We start from the raw sequence: 23749 nt of genomic DNA on the forward strand, positions 1-23749 counted from the left end.
AACAGAGTTTTATTCAGCATAAAAAACATGCAATGTTTCGGGAACACCTTCCCTTAGTCATGCAATAAAAAGAGTAATACAAAGCATCCTTATATACCCTTATGCCACCAGGGGGCAGTAAAGGAGTATTCACACAACATTAACTGTTTATATTCCAGTCTATAACAGGTAATGGTACACATAAATAATGGATGAGAGATAAATCATAATGTGACAAAAAAATCATAAAAATATATACAGCAGCATTAATTTATAAAAAGCAACATTTCATTTGAGAAAAAATGTTACAGGAACACCGAAAGGTCCCAATCTTTGTTTAGGCCATCCGGCTCAAGGGTACCCAATTCATGTATCCATAAGCATTCTCTTTGTTTTAAAAAAAGCTCTCTATTACCTCCTCTTCTGGGCCTAGGTACAAATTCAATGATCTGAAATCTTAGCTGATTAACATGGCCCATTAAATTAAAGTGGAAAGCTACCGGGGCTAATTTGTTATTGGTCCTAATTGTACTTTTATGTTCAATTATATGGTCCCTAATACACCTAGTGGTCTCTCCTATGTAGCTCCATCCACAAGGGCACTTGACAAGATAAATAACATATTGTGTTTGACATGTGAAATAACCAATAATTTTATATTTCTTGCCCGAACTTTAGTGATAAAAAACAGAGCCCTTAATTAAATGACCACAACAGGAACAACCCAAACAGGGGTAACAACCCATGTTCTTACTTGTCAAGTATCGTTGATTATCAGTACCAGAAGATGAGGTAATATCAGCCCTAATATGTTTTTGGTGTAAATGAATGCCTCTCTTAAAGGCGGGCATGGGGATTACTACAAACTCAGGAACATCAGGAGTTAGCCATGTTCAACAAATCGGTCCCTCATTTCACTTAGCCTCAGATCAAATAAAGCCTTGTCTGCAACAATTCTACGGACCCTGAACAGCTGGCTACCAGGCAAAGCCTTCAGTAGAGCCTATGTATGGGCACTGTTAAAATGCAAGATACTGTTGCAGTCAGTAGATTTCCTAAAGAGATCAATTTTTAATGAACCACAAGAGTTAATGACCTTAGTATCCAAAAACACCAATTCTTCCTCACTATAAGTTAGTTTAAATTTTAAATGGCAAGTAGAACTATTAAGGTAATCAATAAAAGCAAACAGGGTTCCAACGTTGCCTAACGAAATTCCAAAGACTTTATCGATATAGCACCACAGGCGCCATATCACATAAAGTCCAAGTTCGAAAAAACAATTTCCCTTCAAACATATTCATCAGCAAATTGGCATAATTGGGGGCGACGTTGGAACCCATTGCTGTGCCCTGTATCTGTAAAAAAACAGTCATCCTCAAACAAAAAATAGTTATAATAAAGGACAAACTCCAAAAGTTGGATGAAAAATCCTATTTAAACAGCAGTATATTCCTTAAAGGTGCTTAATACAGATTTTACAGCTCCCACCCCACTAACGTGGGTAATGGAAGTGTATAAGCTTTCCACATCTAAACTGAACAATATGAATTTATTAGTGTTTAAATCCAATGACTCTATTTTTAACAAAAAGTCACTGGTGTCCTTTAAAAAAGAACTTGATTTTTTTTTTTTTTGCTCCAATAGAGGAAACAATGGGGCGACCAGGGAGTACATTTTGATTTTTGTGAATCTTTGGCAAAGTGTATATTACCGGATTTCAGGGAAATTAGATATCTAAGAATTTAACTACATCATTGTCAATAATTCCATTTTTATGAGCATTTAAAATAATTCTCTTCAATTCTTTCTGAATGGAAAAAATAGGGTTACAAAATAACTTCTTATAAACCCTATCATTATTCAATTGACTCCTGAGTTCACTTACATAGTAGTTCTTATCTAAAATAACAGTAGCCCCGCCTTTATCTGCCTTTTTTAGTATATCATCCCTAAATTTTAATGAATTAAGGGCTAGAGTATACTTTTTAGAAAAATTATTAACAAGATGTTTGCCCTTCAACAAAGACTTATCACAACCACTGCCAAAATTAGTTTGCAAAATTCTTTTTTGTTTATTTTTATTATTATTATTAGAGGACAATTTCTCTCTATACACATTCACCTAGATTTAGAGTTTTTCCCTACCCTAATCTAAATTTAAAAAGTTAACAGCTCTATTACCTTACCAGCCCTTAAAAGGGCTTTTTGCGGGGCATGCCCCAAAGAAATCAGCTCTTTTACCTGTAAATATTTATTGATAGTGTAGTGTTAGGTTTAATTGTAACTTAGGTTAGGATTTATTTTACAGGTAATTTTGTAATTATTTTAACTAGGTAGCTATTAAATAGTAAATAACTATTTAATAGATATTGTACCTAGTTAAAATAAATACAATGTTGCCTGTAAAATAAATATAAATCCTAAAATAGCTACAATATAATTATTTGTTATATTGTAGCTATATTAGGGTTTTTTTTTACAGGTATTTAGCTTTAAATAGGAAGACTTTAGCTAATAATATTTAATTTATTTCGTTAGATTAAAATTATATTTAATTTAGGGGGGTGTTAGGGTTAGACTTAGCATTAGGGGTTAATACATTTATTAGAGTAGCGGTGAGGTCCGGTCGGCAGATTAGGGGTTAATAAGTGTAGGTAAAGTAGCGGCGACGTTGGGGGGGCAGATTAGGGGTTAATAAATATTATGTAGGTGTCGGCGATGTTAGGGGCAGCAGATTCGGGGTTCATAGGGATAATGTAGGTGGCAGCAGTGTGCGGTCAGCAGATTAGGGGTTAAAAATATTTATTATAGTGGCGGCGATGTGGGGGGACCTCGGTTTAGGGGTACATAGGTAGTTTATGGGTGTTAGTGTACTTTAGAGCACAGTAGTTAAGAGCTTTATGAACCGGCGTTAGCCCATAAAGCTCTTAACTACTGACTTTTTTCTGCGGCTGGAGTCTTGTCGGTAGAGGGTCTACTGCTCACTTCAGCCAAGACTCTAAATACCGGCGTTAGGAAGATCCCATTGAAAAGATAGGATACGCAATTGGCGTAAGGGGACCTGCAGTATGGAAAAGTCGCGGCTGGAAAGTGAGCATTAGACCCTTTCCTGCCTGACTCTAAATACCAGCTGGCGGCCAAAAGCAGCGTTAGGTCCCCTTAACGCTGCTTTTGACAGCTACCGCAGAACTCTAAATCTAGGCGCTTATTTTTCAAAATATTGACATCATGCAAAACCAAATTAACAAATGTTTCCACGCTGTGATTAGTTTGGGCAGGCATAAAAGTACTCTAGTTTCTTAACCCAACCTTTTTCAAACTCAAAGAGTCATCAACATTGCTTATAGGAGCAGACATTTTATAAAATTTCAGTCTTAATTCTAACATTGCGGAAAAATCTAAATAAGTCTTTAGACAATTGGAAAAAGTTGCAATCATTCCTGGGGCAATAATATAAATCCTTGTTAAGGACCAATACTTCTTCTGGGGTTATGTGCACATCAGAAGTGTTCACCACAATATTATGTGCAGTATTAACTGGTAAAGCTACCTCAGAGGGAACGGCATCATCAGAGACATTCAACAAACAGTCATTTGCCACAATAGTTGATTTATTTACTCCAGGAGGAACGGCAGACAGAACGTTACCGGGAGCATGCTGAATTACTTCTGCTTGTTGCAAGTTGAACGCAGCAGGGGTTGTGATTTCTCTTTGCCATCTGTTATGCATCCTCGCTCTATGATGGGGTCTGCATCTGAGTCTCTGAGTCCCCCGATGTAACATCAGAGAAACCTGTACTGCTCCCACTGTGGGCCTATGCCCGAAAGTGGTGTCTACCTTGACCGGAAGTGCCTCTACTGGATGCGCCCTCCGGATCGTAACACCACTTGTAAACCCTTCCCAAGGAGTAGTCTTGCTCATCTCGAGCAAACTTGGTCCGCTTCCAAATTTCAATGGACTTCTTAAGCTCTGCAACAGAAGTATCTCCTTGGGACAGCAACTTTGAAGAATCATCTGCAGGTAAAGATGATTTGATAGTGGACTCCATTTCATTCAATTTCCCCTGCTGATCCGCTATTTCTTTGTTTAAACTGTCCACAGTGAGTACCAGGATGTCCATAGAGCATTTGCTTAAAATCTGCTCAAAGATGTCACAATATGTTTTATTGTCCTTATATACCCTTATGCCACCAGGGGGCAGTAAAGGAGTATTTTTTACAGATACAGGACATAGCAATGGGTTCCAACTTCCCCAAATTATGCAAATTTGCTGATGAATATGTTTGAAGAGAAATTTGTTTTCTCGAACTTGGACTTTATTCGATATGGCGCCTGTTGGTGGCGCTATATCGATGATGTCTTTGGAATTTAGTTTGGCGATGTTGGAACCCTGTTTTCTTTTATTGATAACCTTAATAGTTCTACTTGCCATTTAATATTTAACTAACTTATAGTGAGGAAGAATTGGTGTTTTTGGATAAATTAAAAATTGATCTCTTTAGGAAATCTACTGACCGCAACATTTTAACAGTGCCCATCCATTGGCTCTACTGAAGGCTTTGCATCATAGCCAGCTGTTTAGGGTCCGTAGAATTGTTGCAGACAAGGCTTTTTTTGATCTGAGGCTGAGTTTGCAGTAATCCCCATTTGGAATTTGGTTAGGCAACGTTGGAACCCTGTTTGCTTTTATTGATTACCTTAATAGTTCTACTTGCCATTTAAAATTTAAACTAACTTATAGTGAGGAAGAATTGGTGTTTTTGGATACTAAGGTCATTAACTCTTGTGGTTCATTAAAAAATTGATCTCTTTAGGAAATCTACTGACTGCAACAGTATCTTTCATTTTAACAGTGCCCATACATTGGCTCTACTGAAGGCTTTGCCTCATAGCCAGCTGTTCAGGGTCCGTAGAATTGTTGCAGACAAGGCTTTATTTGATCTGAGGCTAAGTGAAATGAGGGACCGATTTGTTGAACATGGCTAACGCCTGATGTTCCTGAGTTTGCAGTAATCCCCATCCCCGCCTTTAAGAGAGGCATTAATTTACACCAAAAACTTAATAGGGCGGATATTGGTTCATCTTCTGTTGCTGATAATCAGCGGTACTTGAAAAGTAAGAACATGGGTTGTTACCCCTGTTTGGGTTGTTCCTGTTGTGGTAATTTAATCAAGGGCTCTGTTTTTTATCACCCGAGTTCGGGCAAGAAATATTAAATTAATGGTTATTTCACATGTCAAACACAATATGTTATTTATCTTGTCAAGTGCCCTTGTGGGCGGAGCTATGTAGGAGAGGCCACTAGGTGTATTAGGGACCGTATAATTGAACATAAAAGTACAATTAGGACCAATAACAAATTAGCCCCGGTAGCTTGCCACTTTAATTCATTGGGTCATACTATTAATCAGCTAAGATTTCAGATCATTGAAGTTGTACCTAGGCCAAGAAGAGGAGGTAATAGAGAGCTTTTTTTTTTTTAAAAACATGGAGAATGTTTTTGGATGAATGAATTGGGTACCCTTGAGCCGGATGACCTAAACAAAGATTGGGACCTTTCGGTGTTCCTGTAACATTTTTTCTCAAATTAAATGTTACTTTCTATAAATTAATGCTGCTGTTTATATTTGTATGTTTTTTTGTCAGATTATGATTGATCTCTCATCCTTTATTTATGTGTACTATTACCTGTTATAGACTAGAACATAAACAGTTAATGTTGTAAACACTCCTTTACTGCCCCCTGGTGGCATAAGGTATATAAGGATGCTTTTTATTACTATTTTTATTGCATGACTAAGGGAAGGTGTTCCTGAAACGTTGCGTGTTTTTTGTGCTGAATAAAACTTAGTTTTTCACATTTTGCTGCCACTTCCTTTGCTCTGTTGTGATTTACCATGGACTTGTAACATTAATGTGCGCACTAATTTTAGCGATGCACTTGTAATCTGGGGCTATAGAAAGAGTATCAGTAGATGGAATTGCTCCTTTTGCAATATATTGTTTCAAACAAAAACATTTTATTTTAATATGTTTTTTTTCCATTCGCTAAAATGTTGAAGTAACAGAACACATAATCTGATACATCCACCCTCCTATTAGTAATCTGTGTTAAAATCTAAAACCTTATTTAGGTCTATGTTAAATATAGTTGTATCACTTCTCTACCAGCTGTGTGCATTATAGCTGGCTGCACTAATATGGAAAATGAGAGGGTGTGGGTTAAAACTATTATCTTTCAACTACTCATTTGATGCAGATGTTAGAATTACAGCGCACTGACCTAGCTATATAAAAAACCCAGGTGTGATTGGAAAATGTGTTCAAACTATAAACAATTAAGGCTTATAGTTGTTTTGCAGACACAAGGGGCAAAGCTACATAGCAAATTTAGCAATTAACCGAAAAACAAAACTCTAAACACGCAAAACAGGAAACAAATGGTATAAGCAAATCACTAAACCAAAGATAACTTCCTTTGTTTTCCTCGATAATTCTCTTGCTGCTGTGACAAACACAATATACTATATATATATATATATATATATATATATATATATATATATATATATATATATATATATATATATAAGCAAAACAAGGAAAGTAGAACAGTGCTCCCAGACCGGACCAGGTTAACATTGTGAGTGAGTGCTAGACTTTATTTTTGTATGTATTATATATATATATATATATATATATATATATATATATATATATATATATATATATATATATATATATATATATATATACAAAAAAGGATCAGTACTCACTGGACTTTCCACACAAAGGTTTAATGTGTAAAATGACGTTTCGGGGATCAAAACGACCCCTTCCTCAGACCAGAAATACAATGGATTACAAGATTACAATAGAATGAAAAATATTATCTAATATATGATAACACTAATGCTGTTTAATGGTTTTAATGAGTTTTAAAACACTGGTGGTTTTATTTTATTTTTATTTTCATGTGTCATCTTTATTTATTTTATTAGTTATTTCTGTAAATATATAGGATAACTATAGAACAAATTGTATTGCTTTATTACATCCTGGTTGATGTTGTTATTTTTAAGCACACTTTTTTACTAAACACAAGATTACAATAGAAACTAGTTGTTAAATAATGTTTACACCAGTGGGATTTGATCACAGGTGCTCCATGGGTGAAAGCATAGTTACGGGTGCAGTTCAGCTTGTCTATGTGACACACACCCAGTACTACTGCAGCTGTAGTGCTATAATTATTCTGTGTATCAGCACACACAGCTTGTCTATGTGACACACACCCAGTACTACTGCAGCTGTAGTGCTATAATTATACTGTGTATCAGCACACACAGCTTGTCTATGTGACACACACCCAGTACTACTGCAGCTGTAGTGCTATAATTATTCTGTGTATCAGCACACACAGCTTGTCTATGTGACACACACCCAGTACTACTGCAGCTGTAGTGCTATAATTATACTGTGTATCAGCACACACAGCTTGTCTATGTGACACACACCCAGTACTACTGCAGCTGTAGTGCTATAATTATTCTGTGTATCAGCACACACAGCTTGTCTATGTGACACACACCCAGTACTACTGCAGCTGTAGTGCTATAATTATACTGTGTATCAGCACACACAGCTTGTCTATGTGACACACACCCAGTACTACTGCAGCTGTATTGCTATAATTACTCTGTGTATCAGCACACACAGCTTGTCTATGTGACACACACCCAGTACTACTGCAGCTGTAGTGCTATAATTATACTGTGTATCAGCACACGCAGCTTGTCTATGTGACATACACTCAGTACTACTGCAGCTGTAGTGCTATAATTATACTGTGTATCAGCACACACAGCTTGTCTATGTGACACACACCCAGTACTACTGCAGCTGTAGTGCTATAATTATACTGTGTATCAGCACACATAGCTTGTCTATGTGATACAGACCCAGTACTACTGCAGCTGTAGTGCTATAATTATACAGTGTATCAGCACACACAGCTTGTCTATGTGATTCACACCCAGTACTACTGCAGCTGTAGTGCTATAATTATACTGTGTATCAGCACACACAGCTAGTCTATGTGACACACACCCAGTACTACTGCAGCTGTAGTGCTATAATTATACTGTGTATCAGCACACACAGCTTGTCTATGTGACACACACCCAGTACTACTGCAGCTGTAGTGCTATAATTATACTGTGTATCAGCACACACAGCTTGTCTATGTGACACACACCCAGTAGTACTGCAGCTGTAGTGCTATAATTATACTGTGTATCAGCACACACAGCTTGTCTATGTGACACACACCCAGTACTACTGCAGCTGTAGTGCTATAATTATACTGTGTATCAGCACACACAGCTTGTCTATGTGACACACACCCAGTACTACTGCAGCTGTAGTGCTATAATTATACTGTGTATCAGCACACACAGCTTGTTTATGTGACACACACCCAGTACTACTGCAGCTGTAGTGCTATAATTATACTGTGTATCAGCACACACAGCTTGTCTATGTGACACACACCCAGTACTACTGCAGCTGTATTGCTATAATTACTCTGTGTATCAGCACACACAGCTTGTCTATGTGACACACACCCAGTACTACTGCAGCTGTAGTGCTATAATTATACAGTATCAGCACACACAGCTTGTCTATGTGACACACACCCAGTACTACTGCAGCTGTAGTGCTATAATTATACAGTGTATCAGCACATACAGCTTGTCTATGTGACACACACCCAGTACTACTGCAGCTGTAGTGCTATAATTAAACTGTGTATCAGCACACACAGCTTGTCTATGTGACTCACACCCAGTACTACTGCAGCTGTAGTGCTATAATTATACAGTGTATCAGCACACACAGCTTGTCTATGTGACACACACCCAGTACTACTGCAGCTGTAGTGCTATAATTATACTGTGTATCAGCACACACAGCTTGTCTATGTGACACACACCCAGTACTACTGCAGCTGTAGTGCTATAATTATACTGTGTATCAGCACACACAGCTTGTCTATGTGACTCACACCCAGTACTACTGCAGCTGTAGTGCTATAATTACACAGTGTATCAGCACACACAGCTTGTCTATGTGACACACACCCAGTACTACTGCAGCTGTAGTACTATAATTATACTGTGTATCAGCACACACAGCTTGTCTATGTGACACACACCCAGTACTACTGCAGCTGTAGTGCTATAATTATACTGTGTATCAGCACACACAGCTTGTCTATGTGACAAACACCCAGTACTACTGCAGATGTAGTGCTATAATTATACAGTGTATCAGCACACACACCTTGTCTATGTGACTCAGACCCAGTACTACTGCAGATGTAGTGCTATAATTATACTGTGTATCAGCACACACAGCTTGTCTATGTGACACAGACCCAGTACTACTGCAGCTGTAGTGCTATAATTATACTGTGTATCAGCACACACAGCTTGTCTATGTGACTCACACCCAGTACTACTGCAGCTGTAGTGCTATAATTATACTGTGTATCAGCACACACAGCTTGTCTATGTGACTCACACCCAGTACTACTGCAGCTGTAGTGCTATAATTATACTGTGTATCAGCACACACAGCTTGTCTATGTGACACAGACCCAGTACTACTGCAGCTGTAGTGCTATAATTATACTGTGTATCAGCACACACAGATTGTCTATGTGACACACACCCAGTACTACTGCAGCTGTAGTGCTATAATTATACTGTGTATCAGCACACACAGCTTGTCTATGTGACACACACCCAGTACTACTGCAGCTGTAGTGCTATAATTATACAGTGTATCAGCACACACAGCTTGTCTATGTGACACACACCCAGTACTACCGCAGCTGTAGTGCTATAATTATACTGTGTATCAGCACACACAGCTTGTTTATGTGACACACACCCAGTACTACCGCAGCTGTAGTGCTATAATTATACAGTGTATCAGCACACACAGCTTGTCTATGTGACACACACCCAGTACTACCGCAGCTGTAGTGCTATAATTATACTGTGTATCAGCACACACAGCTTGTCTATGTGACACACACCCAGTACTACCGCAGCTGTAGTGCTATAATTATACAGTGTATCAGCACACACAGCTTGTCTATGTGACACACACCCAGTACTACCGCAGCTGTAGTGCTATAATTATACTGTGTATCAGCACACACAGCTTGTCTATGTGACTCACACCCAGTACTACTGCAGCTGTAGTGCTATAATTATACTGTGTATCAGCACACACAGCTTGTCTATGTGACACACACCCAGTACTACTGCAGCTGTAGTGCTATAATTATACTGTGTATCAGCACACACAGCTTGTTTATGTGACACACACCCAGTACTACTGCAGCTGTAGTGCTATAATTATACTGTGTATCAGCACACACAGCTTGTCTATGTGACTCACACACAGTACTACTGCAGCTGTAGTGCTATAATTATACAGTGTATCAGCACACACAGCTTGTCTATGTGACACACACCCAGTACTACTGCAGCAGTAGTGCTATAATTATACTGTGTATCAGCACACACAGCTTGTCTATGTGACACACACCCAGTACTACTGCAGCTGTAGTGCTATAATTAAACTGTGTATCAGCACACACAGCTTGTCTATGTGACACACACCCAGTACTACTGCAGCTGTAGTGCTATAATTATTCTGTGTATCAGCACACACAGCTTGTCTATGTGACACACACCCAGTACTACTGCAGCTGTAGTGCTATAATTATTCTGTGTATCAGCACACACAGCTTGTCTATGTGACACACACCCAGTACTACTGCAGCTGTAGTGCTATAATTATACTGTGTATCAGCACACACAGCTTGTCTATGTGACCCACACCCAGTACTACTGCAGCTGTAGTGCTATAATTATACAGTGTATCAGCACACACAGCTTGTCTATGTGACACACACCCAGTACTACTGCAGCTGTAGTGCTATAATTATACTGTGTATCAGCACACACAGCTTGTCTATGTGACTCACACCCAGTACTACTGCAGCTGTAGTGCTATAATTATACTGTTTATCAGCACACACAGCTTGTCGATGTGACACACACCCAGTACTACTGCAGCTGTAGTGCTATAATTATACAGTGTATCAGCACACACAGCTTGTCTATGTGACACACACCCAGTACTACTGCAGCTGTAGTGCTATAATTATACTGTGTATCAGCACACACAGCTTGTCTATGTGACACACACCCAGTAGTACTGCAGCTGTAGTGCTATAATTATACAGTGTATCAGCACACACAGCTTGTCTATGTGACACACACCCAGTACTACTGCATCTGTAGTGCTATAATTATACAGTGTATCAGCACACACAGCTTGTCTATGTGACTCACACCCAGTACTACTGCAGCTGTAGTGCTATAATTATACTGTGTATCAGCACACACAGCTTGTCTATGTGACTCACACCCAGTACTACTGCAGTTGTAGTGCTATAATTATACTGTGTATCAGCACACACAGCTTGTCTATGTGACACACACCCAGTACTACTGCAGCTGTAGTGCTATAATTATACTGTGTATCAGCACACACAGCTTGTCTATGTGACACACACCCAGTACTACTGCATCTGTAGTGCTATAATTATACAGTGTATCAGCACACACAGCTTGTCTATGTGACTCACACCCAGTACTACTGCAGCTGTAGTGCTATAATTATACAGTGTATCAGCACACACAGCTTGTCTATGTGACACACACCCAGTACTACTGCAGCTGTAGTGCTATAATTATACAGTGTATCAGCACACACAGCTTGTCTATGTGACACACACCCAGTACTACTGCAGCTGTAGTGCTATAATTATACTGTGTATCAGCACACACAGCTTGTCTATGTGACACACACCCAGTACTACTGCAGCTGTAGTGCTATAATTATACTGTGTATCAGCACACACAGCTTGTCTATGTGACTCACACCCAGTACTACTGCAGCTGTAGTGCTATAATTATTCTGTGTATCAGCACACACAGCTTGTCTATGTGACACACACCCAGTACTACTGCAGCTGTAGTGCTATAATTATACTGTGTATCAGCACACACAGCTTGTCTATGTAACTCACACCCAGTACTACTGCAGCTGTAGTGCTATAATTATACTGTGTATCAGCACACACAGCTTGTCTATGTGACACACACCCAGTACTACTGCAGCTGTAGTGCTATAATTATACTGTGTATCAGCACACACAGCTTGTCTATGTGACACACACCCAGTACTACTGCAGCTGTAGTGCTATAATTCTGAATCTTTAACTTTTACACCTGAAATGTTTGGGTTATTTCTAATACATGCAGCTAGTGGTTCCATGCACAGGGCGAACAGTATTGGCGACAAGAAGCATCCCTGGCGGGTACCATTTAAACGGCTTTGATCACAGGTGCTCTATGGGTGAGGACAAATTGGGTGAAAGCATAGTTACGGGTGCAGTTGCAGGCATTCTGAGGGAGGAGCAAGATGGTCTGGGGTGTGGTTATGCAGCTGTGGGATGTGGCCTGTCTTAAAGGGACAGTCTACGGCAGTCTGTATTTTAAAAGATAATGATTCAAATTAAATACTTTAAATTTTAACAATAAGTATTTATTACTAACATAAAAGATGGCATAAAATTTCTCAAATATAAAACAAACTATAAATATTGAAACACTGGTGTCTTAAACTTTAAAAATTAAAAGTATTTATATAGTCCAATAATAACATGAACAATCTTTTAAGTTATTATTGCGCTATATAAATACTTTTAATTTTTAAAGTTTAGGACACCAGTGTCTCAATATTTATAGTTTGTTTTATAGTTGAGGAATTTTATATCATCTTTTATGTTAGTAATAAATACCTATTCTTCCTTCTCCATAGGAGTGAGCACAATATTATCTATGTGACACATATGAACTAGCACTGTCAGGCTGTGTGCAACATTTAAAAAGCTAATAAAAAGCACTGAGATAAGGAGTGGCCTGCAGAGGCTTAGGAACAGGCAAAGAGGTTATACAGTATATTAATATAACAATGTTGGTTGTGCAAAGCTGGAAATGGGTAGTAAATAAGTTTTCTATCTTTTTAAACAATAAAACAAAGCAAGTGGACTGTCCCTTTAAAGAACAAGAGCAAGAAATAGTCATTTTTACTTCTTTTATTTTACCCTCCTCCTCATCCCAAAGGAGGTGCAAAATAAAAGATTGTAGGTGTTTCTCTCCCTTTGGCACTATTAGAACCACCACTGGTTACACAAATTATAATGTAATAGTTTAAACCACTCAACATGTTGGTATTCGTGAAAGTTAAAATGAATGTGAGGAATTTAAAAGCGCAAACTGAAAACGCTTATCCCAGAGATCAAGAAAAATTAATTAATAACCGTAATGGATATCGGTGATCTAGTAGTAAATAAAATAGTAAATTGTGTGATTAAAATATCAAAAATATCAATAATGATTAGCTACCAAAAACTTCCACTCTCAAAAATGGGTGTACATAAATGAGAACTCAGAATGGGTGTACAAAAGATTGATTACATTTAATAAAAGAAAAAAAACATAAAATTTGACCATATAAATAATAAAGTATATAGACTTAGACCTAGATTTGGAGTTTGGCGTTAGCCGTGAAAACCAGCGTTAGAGGCTCCTAACGCTGGTTTTAGGCTACCGCCGGTATTTGGAGTCACTCAAAATAGGGTCTAACGCTCACTTTTCAGCCGCGACTTTTCCATACCGCAGATCCCCTTACGTAAATTGCGTATCCTATCTTTTCAATGGGATCTTTCTAACTCCGGTATTTAGAGTCGTTTCTGAAGTGAGCGTTAAACATCTAACGACAAAACTCCAGCCGCAGGAAAAAAGTCAGTAGTTAAGAGCTTTCTGGGCTAACGCCGGTTCATAAAGCTCTTAACTACTGTGCTCTAAAGTACACTAACACCCATAAACTACCTATGTACCCCTAAACCGAGGTCCCCCCACATCGCCGACACTTGAATAATTTTTTTTAACCCCTAATCTGCCGACCGCCACCTACGTTATACTTATGTACCCCTAATCTGCTGCCCCTAACACCGCCGACCCCTGTATTATATTTATTAACCCCTAATCTGCCCCCCACAACGTCGCCGCCATCTACCTACAATAATTAACCCCTAATCTGCCGACCGCAAAGCGCCGCCACCTACATTATAGCTATGTACCCCTAATCTGCTGCCCCTAACACCGCCGACCCCTATATTATATTTATTAACCCCTAATCTGCCCCCCTCAACGTCGCCTCCACCTGCCTACACTTATTAACCCCTAATCTGCCGAGCGGACCTGAGCGCTACTATAATAAAGTTATTAACCCCTAATCCGCCTCACTAACCCTATAATAAATAGTATTAACCCCTAATCTGCCCTTCCTAACATCGCCGACACCTAACTTCAATTATTAACCCCTAATCTGCCGACCGGAGCTCACCGCTATTCTAATAAATGTATTAACCCCTAAAGCTAAGTCTAACCCTAACACTAACACCCCCTAAATTAAATATAATTTAAATCTAACGAAATTAATTAACTCTTATTAAATAAATTATTCCTATTTAAAGCTAAATACTTACCTGTAAAATAAACCCTAATATAGCTACAATATAAATTATAATTATATTGTAGCTATTTTAGGATTAATATTTATTTTACAGGTAACTTTGTAATTATTTTAACCAGGTACAATAGCTATTAAATAGTTAAGAACTATTTAATAGTTACCTAGTTAAAATAATAACAAAATTACCTGTAAAATAAATCCTAACCTAAGTTACAATTAAACCTAACACTACACTATCATTAAATTAATTAAATAAACTACCTACAATTACCTACAATTAACCTAACACTACACTATCAATAAATTAATTAAATACAATTCCTACAAATAAATACAATTAAATAAACTAGCTAAAGTACAAAAAATAAAAAAATATTTACAAACTAAGCCCCCTAATAAAATAACAAAGACCCCCAAAATAACAAAATGCCCTACCCTATTCTAAATTACTACATTTCAAAGCTCTTTTACCTTACCAGCCCTGAACAGGGCCCTTTGCGGGGCATGCCCCAAGAAATTCAGCTCTTTTGCCTGTAAAAAAAAACATACAATACCCCCCCCCAACATTACAACCCACCACCCACATACCCCTAATCTAACCCAAACCCCCCTTAAATAAACCTAACACTAAGCCCCTGAAGATCTTCCTACCTTGTCTTCACCCTACCAGGTTCACCGATCCGTCCTGAAGAGCTCCTCCGATGTCCTAATCCAAGCCCAAGCGGGGGGCTGAAGAGGTCCATGATCCGGCTGAAGTCTTCATCCAAGCGGGAGCTGAAGAGGTCCATGATCCGGCTGAAGTCTTCATCCAAGCATGAGCTGAAGAGGTCCATGATCCGGATGAAGTCTTCTATCAACGGCATCTTCAATCTTCTTTCTTCCGGATCCATTTTGCAGACCTCCGACGCGGAACATCCTCTTCTCCCGACGCCTACTAGCCGAATGACGGTTCCTTTAAGGGACGTCATCCAAGATGGCGTCCCTCGAATTCCGATTGGCTGATAGGATTCTATCAGCCAATCGGAATTAAGGTAGGAATATTCTGATTGGCTGATGGAATCAGCCAATCAGAATCAAGATCAATCCGATTGGCTGATCCAATCAGCCAATCAGACTGAGCTCGCATTCTATTGGCTGATCGGAACAGCCAATAGAATGCAAGCTCAATCTTTTTTTTTACAGGCAAAAGAGCTGAATTTCTTGGGGCATGCCCCGCAAAGGGCCCTGTTCAGGGCTGGTAAGGTAAAAGAGCTTTGAAATGTAGTAATTTAGAATAGGGTAGGGCATTTTGTTATTTTGGGGGTCTTTGTTATTTTATTAGGGGGCTTAGAGTAGGTGTAATTAGTTTAAAATTGTTGTAATATTTTTCTTATGTTTGTAAATATTTTTTTATTTTTTGTAACTTAGTTCTTTTTTATTTTTTGTACTTTAGCTAGTTTATTTAATTGTATTTATTTGTAGGAATTGTATTTAATTAATTTATTGATAGTGTAGTGTTAGGTTAATTGTAGGTAATTGTAGGTAGTTTATTTAATTAATTTATTGATAGTGTAGTGTTAGGTTAATTGTAGGTAATTGTAGGTAGTTTATTTAATTAATTTATTGATAGTGTAGTGTTAGGTTTAATTGTAACTTAGGTTAGGATTTATTTTACAGGTAAATTTGTAATTATTTTAACTATTTTAGCTATTAAATAGTTCTTAACTATTTAATAGCTATTGTACCTGGTTAAAATAAATACAAAGTTACCTGTAAAATAAATATAAATCCTAAAATAGCTATAATATAATTATAATTTATATTGTAGCTATATTAGGATTTATTTTACAGGTAAGTATTTATCTTTAAATAAGAATAATTTATTTAATAAGAGTTACTTAATTTCGTTAGATGTAAATTATATTTAACTTAGGGGGGTGTTAGTGTTAGGGTTAGACTTAGCTTTAGGGGTTAATACATTTATTAGAATAGCGGTGAGCTCCGGTCGGCAGATTAGGGGTTAATAATTGAAGTTAGGTGTCGGCGATGTTAGGGAGGGCAGATTAGGGGTTAATACTATTTATTAAAAAGTGAATACAGCGCCAACAAGAGGCCAAGGGATAAATATACTCACAGAGAGATAACAGAAGATTATTTAATGAACCATGCTAAAAAGCATCAGTAATAAAAGACTATATATATAAAATGTAAAAAGCACATATAAATAAAATTACAAATACAGGAATATCTTACAGAAGCGGCTCAAAGGGCCAAAGCTGATAATTACAATAAAAACAAAGGTAATAACAGGTGATCAGTGTGAGTGGTACACCAGAATAAGAGTGTATAGTGATAAAACAGAATTAGCCTAAGTACAACTGTAGCAAGTGCATCAAGCAAAAAACTAATAAACAATAATACAAACAATAGTGTTCAAAATTAGTGTTACAAAAATAGTGTTCCAAAAAATAGAAAAATGCACTGCAGTGCAAAAAAAGGGGGGTAGCAAAATAATTGTATAGATACAATAAAATAGTGAGTGAGTGCAAATGGATATAAAAATGCTAGCTACTTAATCCAGTGAGGTTAAGATATAATTAAATAAAATACACAATATGCAATAACATAAAAAATAAAATACACAATAAGCAATAACATAAAAAATAAAATATAAAATATAATCCAAAAAAGTGTTCAAAAAGTTGATCAACAAATGTTAGTGAAGAACAAAAATAAGTCAATCAAAACTAAAAAATGGAAAAAAAGGGTGATGAAAAGCAAGGTGAAAGTGAGGAAATTGATTCCTTCCAATGTTAGTTACTTTAACAGATCCAAATTCCTGAGTGTGGTTGCTGAAGTAGCTGATTGGATCCTAGCACCTGTCAGCTGCTCCTATGGTATCCTAAAAAGTGTCCCTGTAAAAAAAGAAATTCACAACATAGTGTATCCAATATGAGAATGAAGTAAAGATTAAAGTAATGCTTACCAATATGTCTATTGACATATTGACATATTGGTAAGCATTACTTTAATCTTTACTTCATTCTCATATTGGATACACTATGTTGTGAATTTCTTTTTTTACAGGGACACTTTTTAGGATACCATAGGAGCAGCTGACAGGTGCTAGGATCCAATCAGCTACTTCAGCAACCACACTCAGGAATTTGGATCTGTTAAAGTAACTAACATTGGAAGGAATCAATTTCCTCACTTTCACCTTGCTTTTCATCACCCTTTTTTTCCATTTTTTAGTTTTGATTGACTTATTTTTGTTCTTCACTAACATTTGTTGATCAACTTTTTGAACACTTTTTTGGATTATATTTTATATTTTATTTTTTATTTTTTATGTTATTGCTTATTGTGTATTTTATTTTTTATGTTATTGCATATTGTGTATTTTATTTAATTATATCTTAACCTCACTGGATTAAGTAGCTAGCATTTTTATATCCATTTGCACTCACTCACTATTTGATTGTATCTATACAATTATTTTGCTACCCCCCTTTTTTTGCACTGCAGTGCATTTTTCTATTTTCTATTTTTTGTAACACTATTTTTTTAACACTAATTTTGAACACTATTGTTTGTATTATTGTTTATTAGTTTTTTGCTTGATGCACTTGCTACAGTTGTACTTAGGCTAATTCTGTTTTATCAGTATACACTCTTATTCTGGTGTACCACTCACACTGATCACCTGTTATTACCTTTGTTTTTATTGTAATTATCAGCTTTGGCCCTTTGAGTCGCTTCTGTAAGATATTCCTGTATTTGTAATTTTATTTATATGTGCTTTTTACATTTTTTATATATAGTCTTTTATTACTGATGCTTTTTAGCATGGTTCATTAAATAATCTTCTTTTATCTCTCTGTGAGTATATTTATCCCTTGGCCTCTTGTTGGCGCTGTATTCACTTCTTACTACTTGTGCATATTTTTTGGAGGTTGGTTAGGATCTCTGTTTGGATACAGCTTGGGGATTACCTTAGCGCTTGTACACACACCCTTTTTCATTAATACTATTTATTATAGGGTTAGTGAGGCGGATTAGGGGTTAATAACTTTATTATAGTAGCGCTCAGGTCCGGTCGGCAGATTAGGGGTTAATAAGTGTAGGCAGGTGGAGGCGACGTTGTGGGGGGCAGATTAGGGGTTAATAAATATAATATAGGGGTCGGCGATGTTAGGGCAGCAGATTAGGGGTACATAGGGATAATGTAAGTAGCGGCGGTTTACGGAGCGGCAGATTAGGGGTTAATAATAATATACAGGGGTCAGCGATAGCGGGGGCGGCAGATTAGGGGTTAATAAGTGTAAGGTTAGGGGTGTTTAGACTCGGGGTACATGTTAGAGTGTTAGGTGCAGACGTAGGAAGGGTTACCGCATAGCAAACAATGGGGTTGCGTTAGGAGCTGAACGCGGCTTTTTTGCAGGTGTTAGGTTTTTTTTCAGCTCAAACAGCCCCATTGTTTCCTATGGGAGAATCGTGCACGAGCACGTTTTTGAGGCTGGCCGCGTCCGTAAGCAACTCTGGTATCGAGAGTTGAAGTTGCGTTAAATATGCTCTACGCTCCTTTTTTGGAGCCTAACGCAGCCTTTATGTGGACTCTCAATACCAGAGTTATTTTTATGGTGCGGCCAGAAAAAAGCCGGCGTTAGTTTTTCGGGTCGTTACCGACAAAACTCCAAATCTAGCCGATAAACTTAAAAATGTGGATTGACATTTTTAAGTTTATGTCTATATACTTTATTATTTATATAGTCAAATTTTATGTTTCGGTCAGTTCCTCAGGATAAGAAAAAACTGTTTGAAATAAAACAATATCAATAAAGCAAAAGTTAGAGCCAATAAGATAGAGAGAGATACTCTTATTGGCTAAAATAAACTTAAAATACGGATAATAAAGATATAATCAATGTCCCCTTCATCACACAATATACTGTAGTAGTGATCACCGAACAATAAGAAAAATCATTAATAAACATTGGCATCTTGTCAAATCTGATCCCATTATCGGAGGTAAAATTACTCCCTTTCCTAAAATTGTCTATAGAAGAGCAAAAAACTTTAAGTCTAATCTAGTACCAAGCGAGTTTAAAAAGAAACAAATAAAATTAAGAGATGTTGATCTAACCAGACATGATCTAAAAAGAACTAAATCTACATGCTCTACAGGTGAAACAGGGATAGAATCCTTTTAGATCATGTCTGGTCAGATCAACATCTCTTAATTGTATTTGTTTCTTTTTAAACTCGCTTTGTTGCTAGATTAGGCTTAAAGTTTTTTGGTATACTATAGACAATTTTAGGAAAGGGAGTAATTTTATTTCCAATAATGGGATCAGATTTGACAAGATGCCAATGTTTACTAATGATTTTTCTTATTGTTCGGTGATCACTACTATATTGTGTGATGAAGGGGACATTGATTATATCTTTATCATCAGTATTTTTTGGTTTATTATAGCCGATAAGAGTATCTCTCTCTATCTTATTGACTCTAACTTTTGCTTTATTGATATTATTTTGTTCATAACTCCTTTCTAGGAACCTTTTTTTTCAAGAATTAAGACTTGAGTCTCATAGTCACTAAATTTCTAACATTTTTTTCTCTTGTAAGGTGTATCCAGTCCACGGATTCATTCATTACTTGTGGGATATTCTCCTTCCCAACAGGAAGCTGCAAGAGGATCCCCCACAGCAGAGCTGTCTATATAGCTCCTCCCCTAACTGCCACCTCCCAGTCATTCTCTTGCAGCTCTCGACAAGAGAAGTAGCTAGAGAGATGTGGTGCATTAATGTAGTTTATCTTCAATCAAAAGTTTATTATTTTCAAATGGTACCGGAGTTGTACTATTTTAGCCTCAGGCAGAAAGTTGAAGAAGAGTCTGCCTGTGGTTTTTGATGATCTTAGCAGCTTGTAACTAAGATCCACTTCTGTTCTCACACATAACTGAAGAGATGGGTAACTTCAGCTGGGGGAATAGCGTGCAGGGTCTCCTGCTCTGAGGTATGTGCAGTTTTAAATTTTTCTAGAGAGATGATAAGCTAGAAAATGCTGACAATACCGGATTTATTTAAGGTAAGCCTGGTTACAGTGATTTAATAACGACTGGTATCATGCTTGCTGTAAAGGGTAATATTTTTGTTATTTACTCCCATTACTGAATAGCTATAATGTTTGCTTGAGGTATATAAACATTTATTATATATTGGTGATAAAACTTTATTCTGGGGCCCAGTTTTTCCACATGGCTGACTGATACAGGCGTCGACTTTTCAAATTGCCAGGTCCCACACGGACATTGTTCTGGCATTTCTGAGGTCCCATGGGTGGAAGGTGAACGAAGGAAAGAGTTCTCTATCACCTCTAACAAGAGTTTCATTCCTAGGGACTCTGATAGATTCGGTAGAAATTAAGATTTACCTAACGAAGGCCAGATTGTCAAAACTTCTAGACTCTTGCCGTGTTCTTTATTCCACTTCTCGTCCTTCAGTGGCTCAGTGTATGGAAGTAATCGGTTTAATGGTAGCGGCAATGGACATAGTACCGTTTGCCCACCTACATCTCAGACCACTGCAACTTTGCATGCTCAGTCAGTGGAATGGGGATTACACAGATTTGTCCCCTCTACTAAATCTGGATCAAGAAACCAGGGATTCTCTTCTCTGGTGGCTTTCTCGGATCCATCTGTCCAAGGGGATGAGCTTCCGCAGGCCAGATTGGACTATAGTAATGACAAATGCCAGCCTTCTGGGCTGGGGTGCAGTCTGGAACTCCCTGAAGGCTCAGGGTTCATGGACTCAGGAGGAGGCCCTCTTTCCGATAAACATTCTCGAACTAAGAGCGATATTCAATGCTCTTCAGGCTTGGCCTCAGCTAGCTACAGTCAGCCTATATCAACCATCAGGGGGGAACAAGGAGCCCCCTGGCAATGTTGGAGGTTTCAAAGATAATTCTATGGGCAGAGGTTCACTCTTGCCATCTCTCGGCTATCCATATCCCAGGAGTAGAGAACTGGGAGGCGGATTTTCTAAGTCGGCAGACTTTTCATCCGGGGGAGTGGGAGCTCCATCCAGAGGTATTTCCCAGCTGATTCAACTTTGGGGCAAACCAGAACTGGATCTCATGGCGTCTCGTCAGAACGCCAAACTTCCTTGTTACGGATCCAGGTCAAGGGATCCCCAGGCAGCGCTGATAGATGCTCTAGCAGTGCCCTGGTCCTTCAGCCTGGCTTATGTGTTTCCACCGTTTCCTCTGCTCCCTCGGCTGATTGCCAAGATCAAGCAGGAGAGAGCTTCTGTGATTTTGATAGCTCCTGCGTGGCCACGCAGGACTTGGTATGCAGATCTGGTGGACATGTCATCCTTTCCACCATGGACTCTGACGCTGAGGCAGGACCTTCTACTTCAAGGTCCCTTCAAACATCCAAATCTAATTTCTCTGCGTCTGACTGCTTGGAGATTGAACGCTTGATTTTATCAAAGCGTGGTTTTTCCGAATCGGTCATTGATACCTTAATTCAGGCTCGAAAGCCTGTCACCAGGAAAATCTATCATAAGATATGGTGTAAATATCTTCATTGGTGTGAATCCAAGGGTTACTCATGGAGTAAAGTCAGGATTCCCAGGATATTGTCTTTTCTCCAAGAAGGATTGGAGAAGGGATTGTCAGCTAGTTCCTTAAAGGGACAGATTTCTGCTCTGTCTATTCTTTTGCACAAGCATCTGGCGGATGTTCCAGACGTTCAGGCGTTTTGTCAGGCTTTAGTTAGAATCAAGCCTGTGTTTAAACCTGTTGCTCCACCATGGAGTTTAAATTTAGTTCTTAAAGTTCTTCAAGGGGTTCCGTTTGAACCTCTGCATTCCATAGATATCAAGCTTTTATCTTGGACAGTTCTGTTTTTGGTAGCTATCTCTTCGGCTCGAAGAGTTTCAGACTTATCTGCCTTGCAGTGTGATTCCCCTTATCTGATCTTCCATGCAGATAAGGTAGTTTTGCATACCAAACCTGGGTTTCTTCCTAAGGTGGTATCTAATAAGAATATCAATCAGGAGATTGTTGTTCCGTCACTGTGTCCTAATCATTCTTCAAAGAAGGAATGTCTATTACACAATCTTGACGTGGTTCATGCTTTAAAGTTTTATTTACAAGCTACTAAGGATTTTCCTCAAACATCTGCATTGTTTGCTGTCTACTCTGGACAGAGGAGAGGCCAAAAGGCTTCAGCAACTTCTCTTTCTTTTTGGTTAAGAAGTATAATCCGCTTAGTTTATGAGACTGCTGGCCAGCAGCCTCCTGAAAGAATTACAGCTCATTCCACTAGAGCGGTGGCTTCCACATGGGCTTTTAAAAATGAGGCTTCTGTGGAACAGATTTGTAAGGCTGCGACTTGGTCTTCGCTTCATACTTTTTCTAAATTCCACAAATTTGATACTTTTGCTTCTTCGGAGGCTATTTTTGGGAGAAAGGTTTTATAGGCAGTGGTGCCTTCCGTTTAAGCGACTGCCTTGTCCCTCCCTTCATCCGTGTCCTATAGCTTTGGTATTGGTATCCCACAAGTAATGGATGAATCCGTGGACTGGATACACCTTACAAGAGAAAACAAAATTTATGCTTACCTGATAAATTTATTTCTCTTGTGGTGTATCCAGTCCATGGCCCGCCCTGTCATTTTAAGGCAGGTGTTTTTTATTTTTAAACTACAGTCACCACTGCACCCTATAGTTTCTCCTGTCTCTTGCTTGTCTTCGGTCGAATGACTGGGAGGTGGCAGTTAGGGGAGGAGCTATATAGACAGCTCTGCTGTGGGTGATCCTCTTGCAGCTTCCTGTTGGGAAGGAGAATATCCCACAAGTAATGGATGAATCCATGGACTGGATACACCACAAGAGAAATAAATTTATCAGGTAAGCATAAATTTTGTTTTTCTTATCTGAGGAATTGACCGAAAGGTATATTGTCAATCCACTTTTTTAAGTTTATGTCTATATACTTTATTATTTATATGTTCGAATTTTATGTTTTTTTCTTTTATTAAATGTAATTAATCTTTTATACACCCATTCTGAATTCTCATTTATGTA

This window comes from Bombina bombina, chromosome 10, assembly GCF_027579735.1.
Source record: "Bombina bombina isolate aBomBom1 chromosome 10, aBomBom1.pri, whole genome shotgun sequence".
NCBI lineage: Eukaryota > Metazoa > Chordata > Amphibia > Anura > Bombinatoridae > Bombina > Bombina bombina.